This window comes from Felis catus, chromosome D1 (assembly GCF_018350175.1).
Source record: "Felis catus isolate Fca126 chromosome D1, F.catus_Fca126_mat1.0, whole genome shotgun sequence".
Taxonomy (NCBI): domain Eukaryota; kingdom Metazoa; phylum Chordata; class Mammalia; order Carnivora; family Felidae; genus Felis; species Felis catus.
In genome coordinates, this window is record NC_058377.1 from 63556824 (window position 1) to 63580833 (window position 24010).

The 24010-nt window shown below is 39.1% G+C and overlaps 1 long non-coding RNA gene across 3 annotated transcripts in view; it reads left to right on the forward strand.

The window, feature by feature from the left end:
• LOC111556618 overlaps positions 1-24010 on the forward strand; it is a 46790-nt gene that overhangs the window by 13078 nt on the left and 9702 nt on the right. Inside the window, exon 1 of one of the 3 annotated variants that reach the window (XR_006586347.1) lies at positions 10954-13545. The exons of the other annotated variants lie outside the window; for them this stretch is intronic. This is a non-coding gene — a long non-coding RNA (uncharacterized LOC111556618). Of the gene's footprint in view, positions 1-10953; positions 13546-24010 lie in introns of those variants that run through there. 3 annotated transcript variants of the gene reach the window in all.

Genomic DNA, 24010 nt, shown 5'->3' on the forward strand with positions numbered 1-24010 from the left:
TTGGGGGAGGGGCAGAGAGAGAGAGAGACAGAGAGAGAGAGAGAGAGAGACAGAGACAGAGACAGAGAGACAGAGAGAGAGAGCACACGTGAGAGACATTCCCAAGCGGGATCTGCACTGTCAGCACAGATGCTGATGTGGACGTGAACTCACAAAGCGTGAGATCATGTCCCAAGCTGAAATCAGGAGTTGGATGCTTAACCAACTGAGCCACCCAGGCGCCCCTTGGATAAGCTTTTCAGAAGAGGAAAGAGAACACCATAGAAGTACACATTAACTTATCTTTCTGTCTTCTTTTCCCTTCTCTTTCCCATCCCTCTTTTCTGGTCTGTCCTTGAGTTTGGGAAGTTTGGAGGGAATTTAAATTTATATCCATAGCCCACTTGCTCCTATGTGATTCTTCCTTTCCTCTCTTTAGAAGAATGCTCTCTAGGCAGGCAAGTTTTCAAAATATACCCCCCATTCAACAAACGTTTCCTGAAGATTCAGTAAGTATGAGGCTCTGTGATAAATACAGTGTATATGTGGAAGAAACAGTTGACTCTTCGCCTGCACACAGGGAGCAGGGGAAACAGGGAAATAGACATTTAAACAAATGGTTGTTACAAACAAGCCCTTGAAGAAAAACAAGCTGAGACTGACCTTTTAAAATTAAGTTTAAAATTTTAATTCCAGTATAGTTAACATACAATGTTATATTAGTTTCCCATGTACAATTCAGTGATTCAGCAATTCTATATATTACTCAGTGCTCATCCCTGTTAGTTTACTCTTTAATTCCCATCACCTCTTTAACCCACACACCTCCCCTTTGATAACCATCAGTTCTCTATCGTTAAGCGTCTATTTCTTGGTTTCTCTCTCTCTCTATTTTTCCCCTTTGCTCATTTGCTTTGTTTCTTAAATTCTGCATGAGTGAAATCATATGGTATTTGTATTTCTGACTTACTTCACTTAACATTATACTTTCTAGCTCCATCCATGTTGTTGCAAAAGGCGAGATTTCATTCTTTTTTTTATGGCTGAATATTATGCCATTATGTATATGCCATATCTCCTTTATCCATTCGTCTGTTGGTGGATACTTGGGCTGCTCCCATAGTTTGGTTATTGTAAATAATGCTGCTATAAACATCAGGATGCATGTGTCCCTTTGAATTAGTGTTTTTGTATTTTTTGGGTAAATGGTCGGTAGTGTGATTACTGAATCAGTAGGGTAGTTTTATTTTTAACTTTTTGAGGAAACTCCATGCTGTTTCCACACAGTGGCTGCAACAGTTTGCATTCCCACCAGCAGTGCCTGAATGTTCCTTTTACTGCACATCCTCACCAACACTTGTTTCTTGTGTTGTTGATTTTAGCCATTTTGACAAGTGTGAGGTGATATCTCATTGTAGTTTTGATTTGCATAACACTGATTATGAGTGATGTTGAGTATCTTTTCATGTGTCTGTTCACCATCTGGATGTTTTCTTTGGAGGAATGTCTGTTCATGTCTTCTGCCAACTTTTAATTGGATTATTTGTTTTATTGGTGTTGAGTTTGATAAGTTTTTTTTATATATTTTAGATACTAACTCTTTATCACATATATCATTTGCAACTATCTTCTCCTAATCAGTAGGTAGGTTGTCTTTTAGTTTTGTTCATTGTTTCCTTTGCTCTGCAGAAGCTTTTTATTTTGATGTAGTTTATTTTTGTGCATGGTATAGGAAAGTGGTCCAGTCTCATTCTTTTGCACGTTGCCGTCCAGTTTTCCCAACACCATTTGTTGAAGATTTTTCCATTAATATTTATTCTTCCTTTGTTGAAGATTAATTGACCATATAATTGTGGGTTTATTTCTGGGTTTTCTGTTCTGTTCCAGTGATCTATGTGTCTGTTTTTGTGCCAGTACCATACTGTCATGATCACTACAACTTTGTAATGTAACTTGGAGTTCAGAATTGTGATGCCTCCAGCTTTGCTTTTTTTTTTGTTTTTGTTTTTTTCAAGGTTGTTTTGTCTATTCAGGGTCTTTTGTGGTTTCATACAAATTTCAGGATTGTTTGTTCTAGTTCTGTGAACAGTGCTGTTGGTATTTTGATAGGGATTGCATTAAATGTGTAGATTGTTTTGGGTAGTATACACTTTCTAACATTAATTGTTTCTCCAACCAATGAGCATGGAATGTCTTTCTATTTCTTTTTTTTTTTAAGTTATTTATTTTGAGAGAGAGAGAGAGAGAGAGAGCACAAATGTGCAGGAGAGGGGCAGACAAGAGAGAGGAGAGAGAGAATTCTAAGCTGACTCTATGCCATCAGCACGGGGCCCAATGCAATGCTCCAGCTCGTGAACCTGGGAGATCATGACCTGAACCAAATCGAGAGTTGGATGCTTAACCAGCTGAGCCACCCATGTGTTCCATCTTTCCATGTCTTTGTGTCATCTTGAATTTCTTTCATCAGTGCTTTACAGTTTTCAGAGTACAGGTCTTTCACCTCTTTGGTTAAGTTTATTTCTAGATAATTTGTTATTTTTGGTTCAGTTAAATGGGATTGTTTTCTAATTTCACTTATTGTTTTTTCATTATTAGTGTGTAGGAATGCAACAGATTTCTCCACATTGATTTTGTATCCTGCAACTTTACTGAATTCACTTATCAGTTCTAACAGTTTTTTGGTTGAGTCTTTTAGGGTTTTCTATTTCAACATAGTATTGAGAAGCTGATACTAACTTTTATACTGACTTTCTAGGCCCATGTCTGTGAAACTATCCCAGGTGCATACTTAGTTATATTCTCTTCATTTCTGCCAACATTTCCGCCATGCCATTTATCACATTTTATTTTGTCCTGTGTTCATTTTTCACTACCAGTCTGTGTACACCTTTGGAATAGGATCTATGTGTAGGGATGCTTGGGTGGCTCAGTAGGTTAAGCATCCAGATCTTGATTTCAGCTCAGGTCATGATCTCACAGTTTGTAAGATCGATCTCCACGTCGGGCTCCATGCTGACAACGCAGAGCCTGCGTGGGATTCTCCCTCTCTTTCCTCTTTCTCTGCCCCTCCTCCTGCTTGCACCCATGTGCAGGCACACTTTCTCTCTCTCTCAAAATAAATGACATTAAGAGAAAAAAAGATCCATGTGTAATTCACTTTGTAAAGCTCTGTACCCTGGCAAAATTCTAGCTATATAGAAACATTGAGTATAAACTGTCAATCTCAGGCTGTGCAAAGATGTGCATGTTCCAGGATATTAAATTGCAATGGTATTTAAAATAGTGAAAATTTAGGAATTTCTGCCTACCAGTAGAAACTTGGTTGATTACATGCAAAAGGATATTATGCAGGCATGAAAATAGGCCATATTGTCAATCTTGAAAGGTGTTTATAGTAGATTTTGAATGGAAAAGAAGATTATAGGAGAGTATGTGTACTGTATATTACCATGCATGACAAATTGTACGTATTTAACATGTGTCCATATGCTTTGAAGGATGGTCATTTAAATGTTCACAGAAGTGAATCTGAGTGGCTGGATTTTGTGTGTTTTAGACTTCCCTTTTTATTTTTTATTTAACTAAAATTTTTTTTAATGATTATTTTTGAAAGAGAGAGATAGAGAGAGCATGAGTGGGGGAGGAGCAGAGAGGGAGGGAGACATGGAATCCAAAGCAGGCTCCAGGCTCTGCGCTGTCAGCGCAGAACCCGATATGGGGCTCAAACCCATGTACCATGGGATCATGACCTGAGCCAAAGTCAAGAGTTGGACGCTTAACTGACTGAGCCACCCAGGTGCCTGTATTGTTTATTTTTTAAGTGTTTTATTTATTTTTGAGAGAGTGCAAGCAGGGGAGGGGCAGAGAGAGGGGGACAGAGGATATGAAGTGTGCTCTGCCCTAAAGCAGCGAGCCTGATGTAGGGCTTGAACTCATGAACTGCAAGATCATGACCTGACCCAAAGCCGGACACCCAACTGACTGAGTCACCCAGGTGCCCCCAAAGTTCCTTGTTAAATGTTTTTTCACATTTTTGTAATTTTTTTTTCAATTAATAAATGTTATTTTTAAAAAAAACAACAAAGCTTTTAAAAAATTTCATCAAAATCTGATTCTCTTTCTCTCTCCTATTCAAAACCCTTCAGGGTCCTATTGCATAGTGGGTCTCAACCAAAGAACCCAAATATTCCACGGACACTTAGCAATGTCTGCACAAATATTTGGTTGTCATGACTGCAGGGAGTGCTACTAGCATCTAATGGGTAAAGGCCAGGGATGCTACTAAACATTCTACAATACACAGAACAGCCCCCTCCAACAAAGAATTAGGTGGCCCCAATCTCAACAGTGCAGAAGTTGAGAAAAAGATCAGAATTATCCTGATGAGGCTCTTTACCACCATCTTGTGGTAAGTGGCGGGTCTCCAACTTCTATGTAGCTTCAGCAGAAATTCAAATGGATGAAGTAGGGCTTCAGAAATAAGATGGGGCGGCTATAAGGATAGTTATAGTTAGAATGGGAGGCAAGAGAAAAGCAAGAAATATTCGTGGTTTAGAGTGTCTGTGATGTTTTAATTAAGACCAGTAGTTTCTTATGAGGTGGGTATTGTTTATTTATGAACCCCACATTAAGATTCCCAGTTTCATTGTGACTCCAGAGACCCTGAATAACTAGGTGCTAAAGCAAGAAAGGCATTGGGTAATCTTTACAGATTTATTTAACTTGGCAGGTAGAAGGGAGCTGGGGTGATGGTGGGGATCTGCAATTGGACCCATAGGTGCCTCCCCAGTACACAGGATGCTGAGTCTGTTCTTCACGAATAATTCTAGCCCAGAGCACATGAAACCCGGGTAGGGCTCCTTGTTTTGGCTCAATTTAACTATTATCCCTACCACTTTCCTCCTAGGAATCCATTTTCAAGGCCTAGGCTTCTTTATTTGATCCTGCCTTTTTCACTTGCACCTCCAAGACCATTTAGAAAAAATATATCTATTCTTGCTCTGCTCATCAATTTTACCTTTCTCTCTCTCTCTTTTTTTACCCTCCAGTTTCTTGTTTTCTAATTATCATTTACTGATGAGTTGCCCACCTGGCAGCTACATCTCATGCTCCTCTCCACTGCTCTCAACAGAGCTGTGGGCCACTGTTTACTTCCCTGCCTGCTGTTCACTGCTGGAAGGCCTGCATTCTCTCACCCTTTAAAGTATGCCGCTCTCTTCTGACAGCGGCATTCTGTAGGAATATTATGCAGCCCGTATTTCTTTTCTGCACGGTTGCTTTATTTTCCACAACCTCGTTGTTCAAATCCACTTAGATGTAGCAGTCTTCTCACCAGGCCTTAAAGGATGTTACAGATTGGTTTCTCCAGAAGCAAATGCTGAAGCAGCGTGTTTATTAATAAGGGACGAACACCTAGAAAGGGGGCAGAAGAAGTTAAACTGTGAGGAAAATCCCACAAAGCATCATCAGCCAGGTGGGGAGCTCTGGAACTAATGTAGCCCATCATAGCATCCTCTGTCAGGCGACACTGGTCAGATGTTTTTTTTATATTCTGTCTCGCTTAGTCACTGCATGTAGGCTGCCCCAAGAAGATTATGACTTCAGGTGAGGGGGCTCTCTGTGGTTGAGGCAGATTTGAAGGATCTGACGGCTGAAGAATAGCTGCTTACTCTGTTCTGTTCCCCTCAGGTGGGCAGCAAGTGTTTCCTTGAAGGAAGATCTGGGTGGCACATTACTGTGTTTACCACAGCAGAATTGATGGGAATCACAATGTAAATTACAAGATGAATAGTATTGTTCTCCTGGTTCAAAGGAAAGGCGTTAAAGATAATTAAACTACTAGACAGGTTGTTCCCAGAGAATGTGCCCTGGTTCACAACTTTTCCAACTTTGAATAAATGCAAATCCCGTAGATTGCATTAGCGATAACAATGGCATTGGGCCCTATTAGGGAGCTATTGCCAAGGAACCTGCAGTGCTCTAATTCTGTCCTTGCCTAGCCACTTTGACCTCCCCACCTCCCAAACTCATCCCCTTTTTGAGGTTTGTATCTTTAATTCTACTGTGTTTTTAAAAATCTTATTTAGAGAAAATAAAATACAAATACGGGAGACAATAAGGCAAACACATTTGTAACCACTGCTAGGTCAAAATATAGAACTCACTACCTCTCTGTGCTTCTCTTAAGTGCCCCTATTCAATTTTAATCCTTAATCTTCCTTCCCTCAGGAGTAATTACTCTTCTGACTTTTATATTAATTGATTTAATTTTATATTAATTGCTTACTTGCTTTTATTTACAGTTTTATCTCCCAAGGGTTTATCCCTAGTCACTATGGTTTAATCCTACCTGTTAAAAAACAATGTGATATCTCTTCTATTTTCTATTATTCTACAAGATTTCCCCTCTTTTCCTTTCTTTTCTTCACAGGTTTCCTTATGAATGCCTGCTACTCGACCTATTCCTCCACCCTGCATTTTTTTGGCTGCGTACTGTTGGTGCAGTTCAATTTGCTTCAGTCTTCTGTATTTTGTGTAAATTGGCAGCTTGATCCAGAGACTGGATTAGACTTATGTTTGCTCCTTTTGGTGTTTTATGTTCTTTCAGTTAGGAGGCACATAGTCGTCACTCTTTTTGTGGTAGTGGCTGTTGGTGCTCAAAGCTTGGATGCAGTAATTCAGTGGAGGATGCAAAATGGTAAAATTCTAATTTTCATTGATTTATAGGTGAGAATCCTTTCATAGAGAAATACTTCCCCTTCTCTACTACTTTGTCGCCCAGGGGTAGAGATCAAATGGGAAAGGAAGGATATATGGTTGATTCTTTTTCTTTAACTTATTAATTAGTAATTTAATTACTAGTTTATTGTGATGTTTTCAAAACAATGAATTATTGGTTCCTTGATATTTTCTGAAAGTGATCAATGTTAAACATATTTGATAGATTTCAATAAATTATAATTTTTATTCTTTTGAAGCTCAGATTGTCTAATCTTTAATTAGTGAGAGGCCTTTCAAGTTGGCTCCTGAGTCCTTTTGTCATGATCTTAGTTGTTTTTGATAGCTTCTTTTCTATCTGGTATGCAAATAATTTCTAGACCCTTCTGTACATTTTATGCCCCAGACTTGGAATCAGATATTTCTTGAAAAAGCCCTCGTATGTTTTAGTGGAAGTTCATATTACAAGACCACAGTCCAGGTACTATGCATTGTGAACCTGTGTTATGGTGCTAGCACTAGAAAAATGTATTAGTGAAAGAGAGGGGTGCCTGGGTGGCTCAGCTGGTTAAGTGTCCAACTCTTGATTTTAGCTCAGGTCATGATTTCAGTGTTGTGAGATTGAGCCCTGCATCGGGCTGTGCGCTGTGTGTGGAGCCTGCTTAGGATTCTCTTTCTCCCTTTCTGCTCCTCCCCACCTTGTGTGCAAACTAACTCTCTCTCTTTCTCTCTCAAAATAAGTAAGTTGATTAATAAAACTTAAAAAAAAAAAAGAAAGAAAAACAAGAATTGAAATATATGGAGCCAGAAGCTGATCTCTGGAGAATTCTTGCAGTGTTTAAGATTTGTAAGCAAGGATTTGGTTTTCATTGATACTTCGTCAAAATGCAAGTTCTGTATTCCTAAATACACTTGATTTATTTAAGTAGCATTACCATTTAAAATGCATTAAACTCCCCCCTCCTTTTTTGGTGGGAATCATGTGAAAGAGAATTCTTTAGAATTTCTGTGTTCGCAGGGCACACATATGTAAACACTACAAATTGTACAACGGTGCGAAGCTGTATGCTTTTACACATTCCAACTGTCATAATAACAAATTTAGATAACCTGTTAGAAGAAAGACTGAACTAGTTTTCTATCCTTACTACAGAAAACAATACAAAGTTGTCGACATATGAAAAGTATACCGCCAAAAATGAAGGAAAAGGTTTTAGAGGTATATCAATCAGTTAATTAATACAAATATGTTGTTTTTGGATTTTGTGGTTTACAGTTGTCAACTTAAAAAAATGTGTAGTTATTATCTTTGAGAGAGAGTGTGTGCACAAGTGGGGGAGGGGCAGAGAGAGGGGGACAGAGGATCTAAAGCAGACTCTACACTGACAGCAGCCAGCCCTTTGTGGGGCTCAAACTCATTCACGAACTGCAAGATCATGACCTGAGCTGAAGTCAGATGCTTAACCGATTGAGCCACCCAGGCGTCCCTATAGTTGTCACTTTTTAACATTTGTCATTTGTTACATTCCTTTTCTTCTACAAGTATTCATTTTTTAAAAATTCTTTTTGTACCTACCTTTGGATTTATAATCATGTTTTCTTTTTCTTGAAGAGAGCCTTCTAAATTGTATAAGCTTCAGGCCCCTGGATGAGCTCCTGCACAGAGGCCCAAATCTTGGCATCTCAACCTTTTCTCTTAGGGATCTCTTGCCTGTCTCTGCAGCCTTATCTTTCTTCCTGCTGCTCCTCACCGTTGCTGTTCTTGTGACACTGAATTCTTTGTCATTCCTGACCTGTAACTATCTGGCTGCTTTATGACCCTCCCTAACTGCCCCTGTTAGTCTGGAAACCATTTCACATTCTTCAGTCACAACACTGACAAGTTTTCCTAACAACTTACTATTAGAATCCCCATTTTATAGTTGAGGAAATATAGAGTCAGAGATACAACTTGTTCGTATCACAAGACTGGTAAGTGGAGGGGCCAGAATTCAATCCCAGACAACCTGATACCAGATTCTCTGCTTTTAACCACTACCATGCTGCTGCTTTTTCTTAATTAATGTTGACTGAATAAATGCCAGGTACTGGAATAGGCGTTTTACTTTTATTTCATTCTCTTGAAATCACTTTTTAAAAACAGTTTATTTATTTTGAGAGAGAGAGAGACAAGAGAGAATGAATGGGGGAGGGGCAGAGAGACTGGGAAAGAGAGAATCCCAAGCAGGCCCTTTGCTGTCAGCATAGAGCCCAACGCAAGTCTTGAACTCCCCAACCATGAAATCATGACCTGAACTGAAACGGAGTTGGATACTTAACTGACTGACCCACCTAGGCACCTCTGAAATCACTTTTAATTCACATTACCTATATCATACATCATGAGGACACTTACTCATACTTTTATTTTGATTAGAAGGACTACTAATGATCATTATTATTATTAAGATCTACTTCTACCCACAAAACACTCTGACCCCAAATGTGTGGATTTTTCCATACCAAGATATTCTCTAGTTTTTGTGGATACCAACTAGATGTCCTGTAATTTAATTTTATTCTGACAGTAAGTACTTGAGTTCGTGCAGACCCCAGTGTTGAAGGACTCAGTCCCATCAGACTGCCTCCCATTTCAGTTGCCAATCACCAGTCGTAGGTCCCTGGTTACCCACACTTCTCCAACTTGGCTTCAAATTGGGTAACCCCATCTTCAGGTTTGATAATTTGCTATTATAATGGCTCACAGAACTCAGGGGTTTCACTTACCAGTTAATTTATAAAGGATATTAGGAAGGATACAAATGAGCAACCAGTGAAGAGGCATATAGGGTGAGGTTTGTTAGAGTCCCAAATACAGGAGCTTCTATCTTTGTGGAGTTTGGGGTACATCCCCTTCCTAGCCTGTGGATATGTTTACCACGCCAGAAGGTCTTTGAATGCCTTCATTTAAGTGTTTTTTTTTTTTTTTTTTTTTTTTTTTTTTTATGGAGGGTCCATGACATAGGCACAATTGATTAAATCATTGGCCATTGGTGATTAACTCTGTCTCCAGTCATTCTCTGCCTGGAGGTGGAGAGGGGCCAGTGGGCTGAAGGTTTCAGCCCTTTAATTCCATGATTAGTTTCTCTAGCAACCAGCCCCTATTCTAAAGCTATCTAGAGGCCCATCCAGTGTTACCTCATTAGCATAAACTCAGCTGTGTTTGAAAAGGACTTATTAAGAATAACAAAGGATACTGCTCTTACCCCATCACTCCTGAAATTACAAGACTTTTAGGAGCACTGTGCCAGGAACCTGGACAAACACTGAATACATATTTATTATTATGTCACAGTATCTCACTAGTTAATAATCAGAAATAATTGGAAACTTCTGGGAGCAGCCTGTTAGGCACCTCAAATGCCCCCTCCTATTTCCAGAGGGTATTCATCTGTGTTGTCATTACCTCCCTCTTGTCCCTCTTTTTACTTTTCTTTCTTCATCTGTGTAGAGGTGGCTTTTAGGAAAACAGGGTTGAACAATGGAATGTGGAAATGGCCCACAGTGACAGCTGGCTGAATACAGACAAGGCCATCAGGCTAATCACCTCAAAATATCCCTAACTGACAAATGGGCTACTTACAACCGGGCACAGTTACCAAAAAAGGGAGAATTCCATACATTGCCATACCTCCCCTCACCATCCCTCTTTACTTTTCATTTTTTAAAAAATATCTCACAAACTGTGACATCATCATGGCCTGAGCCGCAATCAAGAGTCAGACACTTAACCAACTGAGTCACTCAGGCTCCCCATCCCTAAACCAATTTAAATATATATATATATTTTTTTAAACACTTATTTATTTTTGAGAGACAGAGTGAGACAGAGCAGAAACAGAGGAGGGGCAGAGAGAGAAGGAGACGCAGAATGTGAAGCAGGCTCCAGGCTCTGAGCAAGTGTTCAGCACAGAGCCCATTGCGGGGCTCGAACCCACAAACTGTGAGATCAGGACCTGAGCCGAAGTAGGACACTTAACCGACTGAGCCACCCAGGCGCCCCCCCAAACCAATTTTAAAGCCATATTTCATCATTTATATTTTCTTGAAATACATATTTCAGAAAGAAATGTAGTATTATAGTATATTCTATATATAATATACTAATAATAGTAGTATTCTATTCTGTTTTTTATTTCTGATATTTATATATATTTCCCTTTTGTCTTGTTCAGACTTTTCAAAAGATTTTTTCTGTGTTTAGTTCATTTCAGTGATCCACCTTTAATTCTACTTAATGTTTTTTTAATAATAAATATATTATAATCATTTTTTACTTGAAAATTTTATTAACTTTTATTATTACTTTAAGTATTTTATGTATCTACAGGACCAAAATTTCCTCAGAGCTTTCCTTTTCCTATAACCCATATATTTGTAATACACTGTACAATGTTATAGTTGTCAATCATTTATAAATAGTCTGTGATTTTGGCTTTGATTTCTACTTTATATAGAGAGATATTTAAAAATTTCCAAGTTGTTAATGGTTTGGGGGTATTTGTTCTTAATTTTAGATAATGTAACCTCTGTAGTTTCTATATTTGGGGGCATACTGACATTTTGATGGCCTGTTGTTAATTACTTTTTCTGTAAATAGCCTTATTGAGATATACTCTAAGCTTTACTTATTTATAATGCACAATTGAGTAGTTTTTATTTTATTTATGGAGTTGTGTAACTATCACCATAATCTATTTTTAGATTGTTTTCATCACTTCCAAAACAAACCTTGAACTCATTAGTATTCATTCCTCTCCTCCCCCACCTCTACTTCTCAGCCTTAGGCAACCACCGGTATATATACTTCCTGTCTCTATAGATTTACCTATTCTGAATATTTCACATAAATAGTTTCATGCAGTATTTGGTCTTTATGTCTGGCTTCTTTCAGAACATAGACATGGGGGTTCATCTATGTTATAGTACATATCAGAACTTCATTCCTTTTTATTGCTGAGTAATATTCCATTGTATGAATCTACCATATTTTGTTTACCATTCTTCAGTTGATGAACATTTGAGTTGTTTCTACTTTTTGGCTGTTATGAAGAAGCTGCTGTGCATAATTTTTTGTGTGGGCATATGTTTCCTCTCTCTTGGGTGTATGTGTAGGAGTGAAATTCCTGGGTAATAGTGTAGCTCTTTATTTAACAGTTTAAGAAACGGACAAACTTTTCCAAAGTAGCTGTTAACTTTTCACATTCCCATAGGGGTTCCAATTTCTCCACAACCTCACCAACACTTGTCATTGTCTCTCTCTCTCTCTTTTTTTTTTTTTGTCTTTTCGATTATAGCTGTTCTAGTGGGTGTGAGGCGGTATCTCACTGTGCTTTTGATTTGCATTTCTCAGATGACTAATGATGTTGAGCATCTTTTTGTATGCTTATTAGTCATTTATATATCTTCCCATTTTCAACTGTAGAGTAGTGAGAGCACAGAAATGAAGGAAGATTAAAGGAACAAGTTGGGAAAATAGTTAAGAAGGTAACCTCAGTTTCTTTTCCTGTTGCCGTGAGGCAGGTGTGGAGTTGGTGAAAGAGATAAGTTTTCAATTGAATAAGATTGTATTAGACTATATTAAACTTTTTAAAGACTAAGATTCACTGAGAAAACTAGGTGATTCACTTGATATTTCCTCCATGGTCGATGAGAACTGAGTCCACTGCACAGACTAAATGAGGCAGTCATGAGAAAAATAAAATTGCTTTTTGCTTGTACCTACTGATTCCAACTCATTCAATAAACCAGGTATATTTGTTATACTTAAAAAAATTCATATGGTAGAATAAAGGTGGAAAATGCATATCATAAGGAAAAAAAGATAAAGTTTGACTGATCCAGTAGGCCAGAAAAGGAAAAAGAAACAGTCAGAAATAATACACAAAAAAATAAACCCTAAAATAAGATTGTCAAAATAAGACCAAGCTTATCAGTGCTGACAATAAAGGGAACTGATAAAAGCCATAGACTATCAGGGGCAAATTCAATTAATAAAAGATAAAATCCAGCAAGAAGAACTAATAGTAATACAGTGAAAAAGTTATTTTAAATATACAGGGAGGGAAAAATAACGAACATTCATAATGGCAGTTAAACATATCTTACAGAAACAGATCCAACAGGCAAAAATAAGGAAAGATAAGGGAAATTTAAAATCATACAATTAATCTGTTATATCCCAGATACCCCTGTACTCTACTCTGTTTCTTTCCCTTCACAACAAATTTATCGCAAGAATTGTCTACTTTTGCTGTCACAGCAAACGTAGAGAATTTACTTACCTTTCACTCACTTCTCTGCCCGATTTAATCTGACCTATTCTCCCACAGCTCCGATGAGACAACAATTACCAAGGTCAGTAAAATCTTCTATTTTGCCAAGTCCATGGAAAATATTCCGTGTTACCTTATTTGACCTCTCAGTAGGATTTGACAGGGTTGACAAGCCGCTACTACTTGAAACAGTCTCTTCATTTTGGCTTACAAGACACAAGCCTCCTATCATCATCACCACCATTCTCCATCATCTTTTCCTGGTTTTCTTATGTCATTCAGGCTTCCCCCCCACCCCCTAAATTTCTTTCTGTTACTGACTTCTAATTCAATTCCATGGTAGTTAGAGAACATGTGAGAAAGCTACAGAGGGTTAGTAGAGTATCCAAATGGGTGAGGATGCTGACTTAATGCTGGGAGGTCAGAGCAGCCTTCCTTGGAAAAGTGACTCCAGCTGAACTGTCAAAAAACTAGAAAAGGAAGAAGTGTGGAGAAAAACATTATAGACCAAAGAAATGTACACAAAGGCCCTGTGGTAAGTGAGGAAACATGGGGCACTCAAGTAAATAAATTTTTAAAAAGGCCATTGGGGCTCCATAATAATATTTAAGTGGGAGAGTGGTGGAAGATGAGGCCGGAAAGATAAACAGGATCCACTCTGGGGAGGGGTTTGTCTACTTTGTTAACAATTTTGGCCTTTCTTCATAGAGGCTTGGGAAATCATAAAAAAGATTTCAAGGGAGGGTGGTAATATATGATATGATCATATTTAAATTTTAAAAACCACTGTTTGACTACAATTTGGAAACTGGATTGGATGGGCAACAACGAATGAGGAAAGACCAACTGGTAGGGGACTAAGAGAGATGGTGGCAGTTTGTATCAGAATGTTGGTGGTAGACAGGTGTGAGTAGATTTGAAAGATATTTGTGAGGTAAAGTTGACAGATCACGGTTATAGATTAGATATGAATAATGAGAGGAGGCTGTCAAGATGACCCTTTATGGAAGCATCTTGTGTTTGGATAGTCTCTCACATTTTTCTGGGAATAGTACATTAATTTTGCTTGTTAAAAAAAATTTTTTTTCTGTTCCAGCATTAACTGTTTTCTTGGGGATAGTTCTGTGTCCAGCTTAGTTTCTCTCTTTCTGTTTTTTTTTTTTCCCATTGTTTTTGTGATTTTTTAGTTGGACTGACCTGCGTTGGTAAATGGAATGAATTTCCCCCACAGAATATGAAAATTATGATTCTTCTGATAGCAAACACATAGGCTAATTATGAGAAGGCAAGTATACTCAGGTGGCTGCTCTACTGCCTAGCCAGGTGCTTAGATTCTCTGGGTGTGTACTCAATGGCCATTGTGAAGGCTGGACATTGAGACCATTAATCTGTTTCTGTTTCTGTCCTGGTTGCTGCCTCTGGAGTTTTTCATATAACTCTGTCTCTCTCTCCCCAATGAAATAAATTTTTCTTGTAGCTTTATCCTAGAATCAAATATCACAGCTCTTATCCCTGGGACTGATGCAGCTTTTCTGTAGCTCTTTAGTTAATTTCTACCCATGAGCATTCCGACTCCCAGATGCGGCTGTCTCTTAGGGATTTTTGAGCTTTTCTCATTTCCTTTAGCTGTTTGTTTGTGATCCTCATAAAGCCATAGATGTGAACTGAGGGTGGGGTCCTGGTTCAACCAGGGTGGATGACTTGGCATTCTGGGCTACCTGGTCATACTTACTCATGCCCTCTGTTCTACTCAAACTTGATCTCAGATATACTATTTCTATATTATAATGGATTGCTGCTGGGCATTTCTGACTCTATGCTTTGGTGGGTCCAAAATAACCCAACTTATAATGGGCAATTCCAGTTGCATCATCTCTTTGTGCCTCAAGATCAAACATCCCATAACTACCAGAGATCAGTAGCAGACTAGGAGCTGCTTCTCAAAAGGCATATAATTCTTTGCTGCTGATGGCATGGCTTTACTCCAGAACCCCTGTATTATGATTCTCTCACTGGGGTTTACCATAAACCAAGCGTAAGCAACCTTTTTCTGTAACGGCCCAGATAGTAAATATTTTAGGCTTTAGTGGCCATATGTTCTTTCCTTCATCTACTTAACTCTGCATTGTAGTATGAAAGCATCTATAGATAATATGCAAATGAATTTACATGATTGTGTTAATATAAAACATTTTGTACCAAAAAAGGAGGCATACCAGTTTATCCCATGGGCCATTGTTTGCTGAGCCCTGCCACAAACTCCACAGTGGTTCTTTTACCAACATTGACACCTCCAATACTGTGTGGTCTGCTGGATCATATAGCACAGCAGTTGCTCAACGTGTACCACAACCTGAACCTACTGCAGAGTCCTTTCCACTTCTGGACTCCATTCCGAGTTGGCAGCATTCTTTGTCGCCTAGTATATGGGCCAGAGAAGTATTCCTATGTACGGAATATATCAGAGGCCTATCAGGTTCTGTGCTTTGTTCTTTATGTTAGGGGATGCAAGATGCAGTTATTTGCCTTTTATTTTGGAGGGGATAATTTGACCATTGGACCCCTACATTCTTTTGTTGTGAGGCAGTTCCCTGATTCTTTGTAGGGTTTATCTCCTACCCTCTGGGGCATATGTCTTAACAAGGCCACCAATTCATTAGTCACCTCTTGCTTTTCCTGCTTGATTAATGCGATGTCATCCATAGAATGGATCAATTTGATGTTCAATGGGATGCTCCCCTGTCTTCCTGGATTTTGTTATGACAAAAAGTGGGAAAATTAATAGTGCTGGGGCAAAACTTTAAATGAATATTTTTGTCCATTCCATGTGAATGTGAACGATTTCTGGAAGTCTTTTATTACTGAAATAGAAATGAGTTCATCTGCCAAATCAATGATACATACTATGCAACTGAAGCCTTATTAATCTGCCCTAGCAATGTTACCATGTCTAGGACAAAACCTGCAGTAGGGCTACCACCTGAGCTTGCAGGAGTTTATGATAATTTTTCAGGATCCATCTGTTACTAGAGGGCCAACTGGCAAATTAAATGGAGATATGATAGGGACCACCACCTCTTTAGGTCTTTAATGAGGGTGTTAATCTTTGCCATCCCCTGTGTTGATTGTAATGTTTTTTTTTTTGTTTTGTTTTGTTTTTTGTTTTTTGTTTTTTAATTTACATCCGAGTTTGTTAGCATATAGTGCATCAATGATTTCAGGAGTAGATTCAGGGTAATGCCCCTTACCCATTTAGCCCATCCCCCTCCCCACAACTCCTCGAGTAACCCTCTGTTTGTTCTCCATATTTAAGAGTCTCTTATGTTTTGTCCCCCTCATGTTATTTTTTCTTCCCTTCCCTTAGGTTCATCTGTTTTGTTGTGTCTTAAAGTCCTCATATGAGTGAAGTCCTGTGATATTTGTCTTTCTTGGACAGACTAATCTCACTGAGTATAATACCCTCTAGTTCCATCCACGTAGTTGCAAATGGCAAGATTTCATTCTTTTTGATTGCCGAGTAATACTCCATTGTGTGTGTGTGTGTGTGTGTGTGTGTATATATATATATATATATATATATATATATATATATATATATATCATATCTTCTTTATCCATTCATCTATCAATGGATATTTGGGCTCTTTCCATACTTTGGATATTATTGATAGTGCTGCTATAAACATTGGGGTGCATGTTCCCCTTCAAAACAGCATACCTGTATCTCTTGGTAAAATACCTAGTAGTGCAATTGCTGGGTTGTAGGGTAGTTCTATTTTTAATTTTTTGAGGAACCTCCATACTGTTTTCCAGAGTGGCTGCACCAGTTTGCATTCCCACCAGCAGTGCAAAAGAGATCCTCTTTCTCTGCATCCTCGCCAACATCTGTTGTTGCCTGAATTGTTAATGTTAACCATTGTGACAGGTGTGAGGTAGTATCTCATGTGGTTTTGATTTGTATTAACCTGATGAGGAGTGATGTTGAGCATTTTTTCATGTGTCAGTTGGCCATTTGGATGTCTTCTTTGGAGAAGTGTCTGTTTCTGTCTTTTGCCCATTTCTTCCCTGAATTATTTGTTTTTTGGGTGTTGAGTTTGATAAGTTCTTTATAGATTTTGGATACTAACCCTTTATCTGATATGTCGTTTGCAAATATCTTTTCCCATTCCATTGGTTGCCTTTTAGTTTTGCTGATTGTTTCCTTCACTATGCAGAAACTTTTTATTTTAATGAGGTCCCAATAGTTCAGTTTTGCTTTTGTTTCCCTTGCCTCCAGAGACGTGTTGAGTAAGAAGTTGCTGCGGTCAGGTCAAAGAGGTTTTTGCCTGCTTTCTCCTTGAGGATGTTGATAGCATCCTGTCTTACGTTTAGGTCTTTCATCCATTTTGAGTTTATTTTTGTGTATGGTGTAAGAAAGTGGTCCAGGTTCATTTTTCTGCATGTCACTGCCCAGTTTTCCTGGCACCACTTGATGAAGAGACTGTCTTTATTCCAATGGATATTCTTTCCTGCTTTGTCAAAGATTAGTTGGCCATACGTTTGTGGGTCTATTTCTGGGTTCTCTATCCTGTTCCATTGATCTGAGTGTCTGTTTTTGTGCCAGTACCATACTTTTTTTTTATATTCTTATAATCAGTAAATTCTCTTTTTTTTCACATTTTATTTTATTTTATTTTATTTTTTCAATATATGAAATTTATTGTCAACTTGGTTTCCATACAACACCCAGTGCACATCCCAAAAGGTGCCCTCCTCAATACCCATCACCCACCCTCCCTCCCTCCCACCCCCCATCAACCCTCAGTTTGTTTTGTTTTTAAGAGTGTCTTATGCTTTGGATCTCTCCCACTCTAACCTCTTTTTTTTTTCCTTCTTCTCCCCCATGGGCTTCTGTTAAGTTTCTCAGGATCCACATAAGAGTGAAAACATATGGTATCTGTCTCTGTCTGTATGGCTTATTTCACTTAGCATAACACTTTCCTGTTCCACCCATGTTGCTACAAAGGGCCATATTTCATTCTTTCTCATTGCCACGTAGTACTCCATTGTGTATATAAACCACAATTTCTTTATCCATTCATCAGTTGATGGACATTAGGCTCTTTCCATAATTTGGCAATTATTGAGAGTGCTGCTATAAACATTGGGGTACACGTGCCCCTCTGCATCAGTACTTCTGTATTCCTTGGATAAATTCCTAGCAGTGCTACTGCTGGGTCATAGGGTAGATCTATTTTTAATTTTTTGAGGAACCTCCACACTGTTTTCCAGAGTGGCTGCACCAATTTGCATTCCCACCAACAGTGCAAGAGGGTTCCCGTTTCTCCACATACTCTCCAGCATCTATAGTCTCCTGATTTGTTCATTTTGGCCACTCTGACTGGCGTGAGGTGATATCTGAGTGTGGTTTTGATTTGTATTTCCCTGATGAGGAGCAACGTTGAGCATCTTTTCACGTGCCTGTTGGCCATCCAGATGTCTTCTTTAGAGAAGTGTCTATTCATGTTTTCTTCCCATGTCTTCACTGGATTATTTGTTTTTTTGGGTTGGAGTTTGGTGAGCTCTTTATAGATTTTGGATACTAGCCCTTTGTCTGATATGTCATTTGCAAATATCTTTTCCCATTCCGTTGGTTGCCTTTTAGTTTTGTTGGTCGTTTCCTTTGCTGTGCAGAAGCTTTTTATCTTCATAAAGTCCCAGTAGTTCATTTTTGCTTTTAATTCCCTTCCCTTTGGGGATGTGTCAAGTAAGAGATTGCTATGGCTGAGGTCAGAGAGATCTTTTCCTGCTTTCTCCTCTAGGGTTTTGATGGTTTCCTGTCTCACATTTAGGTCCTTTATCCATTTTGAGTTTATTTTTGTGAATGGTGTGAGAAAGTCGTCTAGTTTCAACCTTCTGCATGTTGCTGCCCACTTCTCCCAGCACCATTTGTTAAAGAGACTGTCTTTTTTCCATTGGGTGTTCTTTCCTGCTTTGTCAAAGATGAGTTGGCCATACGTTTGTGGGTCTAGTTCTGGGGTTTCTATTCTATTCCGTTGGTCTATGTGAATGTTTTTGTGCCAATACCATACTGTCTTGGTAATTACAGCTTTGTAATCCAGCTTGAAGTCTGGGATTATGATGCCTCCTGCTTTGGTTTTCTTTTTCAAGATTGCTTTGGCTTTTTGGGGTCTTTTCTGGTTCCATACAAATTTAGGATTATTTGTTCTAGCTCCGTGAAGAATACTGGTGTTATTTTGATAGGTATTGCATTGAATATGTAGATTGCTTTGGGTAGTATTGATTGCTTTGGGCAGTATTTGTTCTTCCAATCCAGGAGCATGGAATATTTTTCCATGTTTTTGTGTCTTCTTCAATTTCTTTCATAAGCTTTCTATAGTTTTCAGTGTCTAGATTTTTCACCTCTTTGGTTAGATTTATTCCTAGGTATTTAATGGTTTTTGGTGTAATTGTAAATGGGACTGATTCCTTGATTTCTCTTTCTGTTGTTTCGTTGTTGGTGTGTGGGAATGCAACTGATTTCTGTGCATTGATTTTATATCCTGCAACTGTGCTGAATTCATGAATCAGTTCTAGCAGTTTTCTGGTGGAATCTTTTGGGTTTTCCATATAGAGTATCATGTCATCTGAGAAAAATGAAAGTTTGACTTCCTCCTGGCTGATGTGGATGCCTTTTATTTCTTTGTGTGTCTGATTGCTGAGGTTAAGACTTCCAATACTATGTTGAATAACAGTGGCAAGAGTGGACCTCCCCGTCTCGTTCCTGACCTTAGGGGGAAAGTTCTCTGTTTTTCCCCATTGAGGATGATATTAAGGTTGGGTCTTACATATATGGCTTATATGATCTCGAGGTACGATCCTTCTATGCCTACTTTCTTGAAAGTTTTTATCAGGAAAGGATGCTGTATTTTGTCAAATGCTTTCTCTGCATCTATTCAGAGGATCATATGGTGCTAATACATACTAACTAATTCTTGTAGCTCTCTTGGGATGTAATCTCAGTAATCCTTGCAGGTATCCACTGAGATAGCCCATCCCATGTTCCAGGTTCCAGGTTCTAGACTTTCCCAGTCAGGGCCCTGACCTTAGCAAAACAGACTTGCCCTGGCTGAACATCTCTGGATATCTGTGACTCTAACTGTTAAGTCCTGAGTCTGCGTCTTAAATGTGCTCATTCTTCCACTGCAGGGGACAATGGCTTCTTTGTAAGCTGCATAAGAGTCCCTTAGACTCTTATACACAGCCTTTAATTATTTGTTAACTACCCCTAATTTCTCATTATTTCTCTGCAGGGTGGCAGTACAACTTTCTAATAACCAGTCAACCTCACTTTCCTATAGGGAGTGTTCTCTCCGTATTTTTCAAATATCTGAATCATCACACTGATAACAATGTTATGAAATTGCCACTGGTAAATTATTTAGCAATTTGGTTGCCATCTTATGTGAGGGACTGTGCTTTACATTCTACTCAAGTTGGGTCTTCCTTGTCAGCTTGGTGGTGAGTGAGCCAGTTTCTAAACTCTATTTTATTTCCCATTTCTGGGACCATTTCAGTACCATCTCTGTAACTTTGAGCTATTCAAGAAACATACACTAAAATAAGATTAGACATATCAGAGATTTAATGAGAGACATGCATATGAAGGATAAAGTGGTGGGAGCAAGTAGTCTATCAGTGAGCACCTTGAGATCATAATGCTAGTCTCACATCAGTAAAGGAGAGGGGGAAGAAGGATAAGGTAGGAAAAGTTTCAGATTACAACCCACTTCTGGCAAACTCTCAGGTCCTGAGCAAAGATCGCTTGCTGGAGGAGCTTTGCAGTGGGTGAGAACAGTCCGGCTCTAATAATCCCATCATGCTCAGTCATTGGCTGGGGGTAGCCCACATCTGAACACCATTTGTGACTTTGGTATGAACACCATAGTGGATCCAAAAGGGTAGCACCTTGAAGCTGTCCTTTAGCAGGTTCTTTTGAAGGAGAACTAAGTGGTGCACCTCTATGGCAGCAGTAGGATGCAACATTGGATATGAAGCAGGTATATATGTGTTTTGTTTTGTTTCTGTTTTTGCAGTCAGGCATTGGGTGAGAGGAAATACAAATGGAAGATAATGGGAGCAGAAATGAAAGCAAAATTAATTACTAGAGAGCTTATGAGAATAAAGGAGGAAGCTCAGGGAGGTGACCAGGCAGGTTAATCAATAGAAAACTCATAAATTCTTTAACAGGTTGGGATCAAACTCAGCATATTCTAAATGGCATTCTTTAGGGGTGCCTAGGTGGCTCAGTGAGTTAAGTGTCCAACTCTTGATATTGACTCAGATTGTGATCTCGTGGTCATGATTTTGAAGTGGTGAGATGGAGCCTGGCATGGGCTCTGTGCTGGGTGAGGAGCCTGCTTAGGATTTTCTCTCTCCCTCTTTCTCTGCCCCTCCCCCGCTTGCGTGGGCATGTGTTCTCTCTCTCTCAAAAATAAATATTTAACAAATGGCATTCTTTTTTTTTTAACATTTATTTATTTTTGAGAGACAAAGAGAGAGAGAAAGAGAGAGAGAGGATACAAGCAGAAAGAGAGGAAGACACAGAATCCGAAGCAGGATTCAGGCTCCCAGCTGTCAGCGCAGAACCTGACCTGGGTGAAGGGGGGTTCGAACTCACAAGCCCATGACCTGAGCCAAAGTTGGATGCTTAACCGACTGAGCTACTCAGGTACTCCTAAATGGCATTATTAAATCTGTTCCTTAAAGATTCTACAAATCTGTTCCATTTTAGAGGAGTTCTACGTTTTTTTCTTTTTCAAATTTTTATTTAAATTCTAGTTAGTTAACATATAGTGTAATACTGGTTTCAGGAATAGATTTTTTTTTTTTTACAGTTTATTTATTTCTTTTGAAAGAGAGAGAGAGTGCATGAGTGGGGAAGAGGCAGAGAGAGAGAGAGAGAGAGAGGAAGGAGAGAATCCCAAGCAGGCTCCCCACTGCCAGCACGGAGCCTGATATGGGGCTCCAACTCACAGACTGTGAGATCATAACCTGAGCTGAAATCAAGAGTCGTTTAACTGACTGAGTCACCCAGGAGCCCTGTCCTTCAGGAGTAGAGTTTAGTGATTCAACAATACGTATAATACCCAGTGCTCATCATAACGGGTGCTCTCCTTAGTACCCATCACCCATTTAGCCCATCCCCACTTACCTCCCTCCATCAACCCTCAGTTTGTTCTCTATTGTTAAGAGTCTCTTATGGTTTGTTTCCTTCTCTCCTTTCCCCCCACTTCCCATATGTTCATCTGTTTTGTTTCTTAAATTCCACATATGAGTGAAATCATAAGGTATTTGTCTTTCTCTGATTGACGTATTTCGCTTAGCATAATATACTCTAGCTCCAACCACATCATTGCAAATGGCAAGATTTCATTGTTTTTGATGACTGAATAATATTTCACTGTATATATATCCCACATTTTTTAACCTTTTTTTTTTGAGAAAGAATTTGCAAGTGTGGGGAGGGGCAGAGAGAGAGAGGCAGGGAGAGAAAGAATATCAAGCAGGCTCCATGTTCGGTGCAGAGGCCCAACACAGGGCTTGATCTCATGACAGTGGGATCATGACCTAAACTGAAATAAAAAATCTGATGCTTAAACGACTGAGCCACCCAGATGCCCCAATATACCATATCTTCTTTATCCATTCATCAGTCAATGGATATTTGGGCTCTTTCCATAGTTTGGCTATTGTTGATAATGCTGCTGTAAACATTGGGGTGCATGTACCCCTTCAAATCTGTAGTTTTGTATCCTGTCCTTTTGCATACCTAGTAGTGCAATTGCTGGATTGTAGGGTAGTTCTATTTTTAACTTATTGAGGGACCTCCATAGTGTTTTCCAGAGAGGCCGCACCAGTTTGCATTCCCACCAACAGTGTTAAGAGGGTTCCCCCTTCTCCGCATCCTAACCAACACGTGTTGTTTTCTGTGTTGTTAATTTTAGCCATTCTGACAGGTGTGGTGTGGTGTCTCATCATGATTTTCATTTGTATTTCCCTGATGATGAGTGATGTTGGGCATCTTTTCATGTACCTGCTAGCCACCTGTATGATTTTTTTTTGAAAAATGTCTATTGATGTCTTCTGTCCATTTCTTAACTGGATATTTTGTGTTTTTTTGAGTGTTGAGTTTGATAAGTTCTTTATAGATTTTGGATACTAACCCTTTATCAGATATGTCATTGCAAATATCTTCTCCCATTCCATTCTGTAGGTTGCTTTTTAATTTTGTAGATTGTTTCCTTCACCGTGCTGAAACTTTATCTTGATGAAGTCCCAATAGTTCATGTTTGCTTTGTTTCCCTTGCCTCTGGCAATGTGTCTAGTAAGAAGTTGCTGTGTGTGAGGTGAAAGAGGTTGCTGCCTGTGTTCGAAGAGGTCTGCTTTTAAAATGGCAGTGTGAGGAACTTCATGGATCCATTTCTCAGTGAAATAGTATAGCTGGTGAAATTTATTTAAAAAATCAACCAATGATGAGTTTCTGGGAATTATCTTAAGGCCATAGAGCAAATGAAGGAAATTTTATTCAGGAAACTCTATTAAAAGTTGGCAAGAACAGCAAGAGTCTGTGGCATGATCCATGACCCACTCCTTCCTTCCACTGTAAGCAGATGTGGGTGAGAAGATGGGGTTCCCTCTTCCCTCAGCTCCCAGTGAAGAGGTGTAGGGTCTTTTACTGGGAGGGGCAGGTGGCCAGCATTTTTCATCCCCTCCAATTTCGAGTTGTAGAGGCTAATTTGTAAGAGACTGCTGCTGAGAAATTGGGGCTCCCTTCTTCCACCTAGCCCCACCCATAGGTGTGGAGGTTCTACCACAGGGATGGCAGGCTGAAAATATTGGGACCTCAGCTCACTTGTAGGGAATGTGTTCTCTGCTGGGAAGGGCAAGCCAAGAAGACTGAAGACTGCTGCCCTTACTCAGTGCCTATGGAGTAGCTCAGAGATTTTTAGGTGAATAGG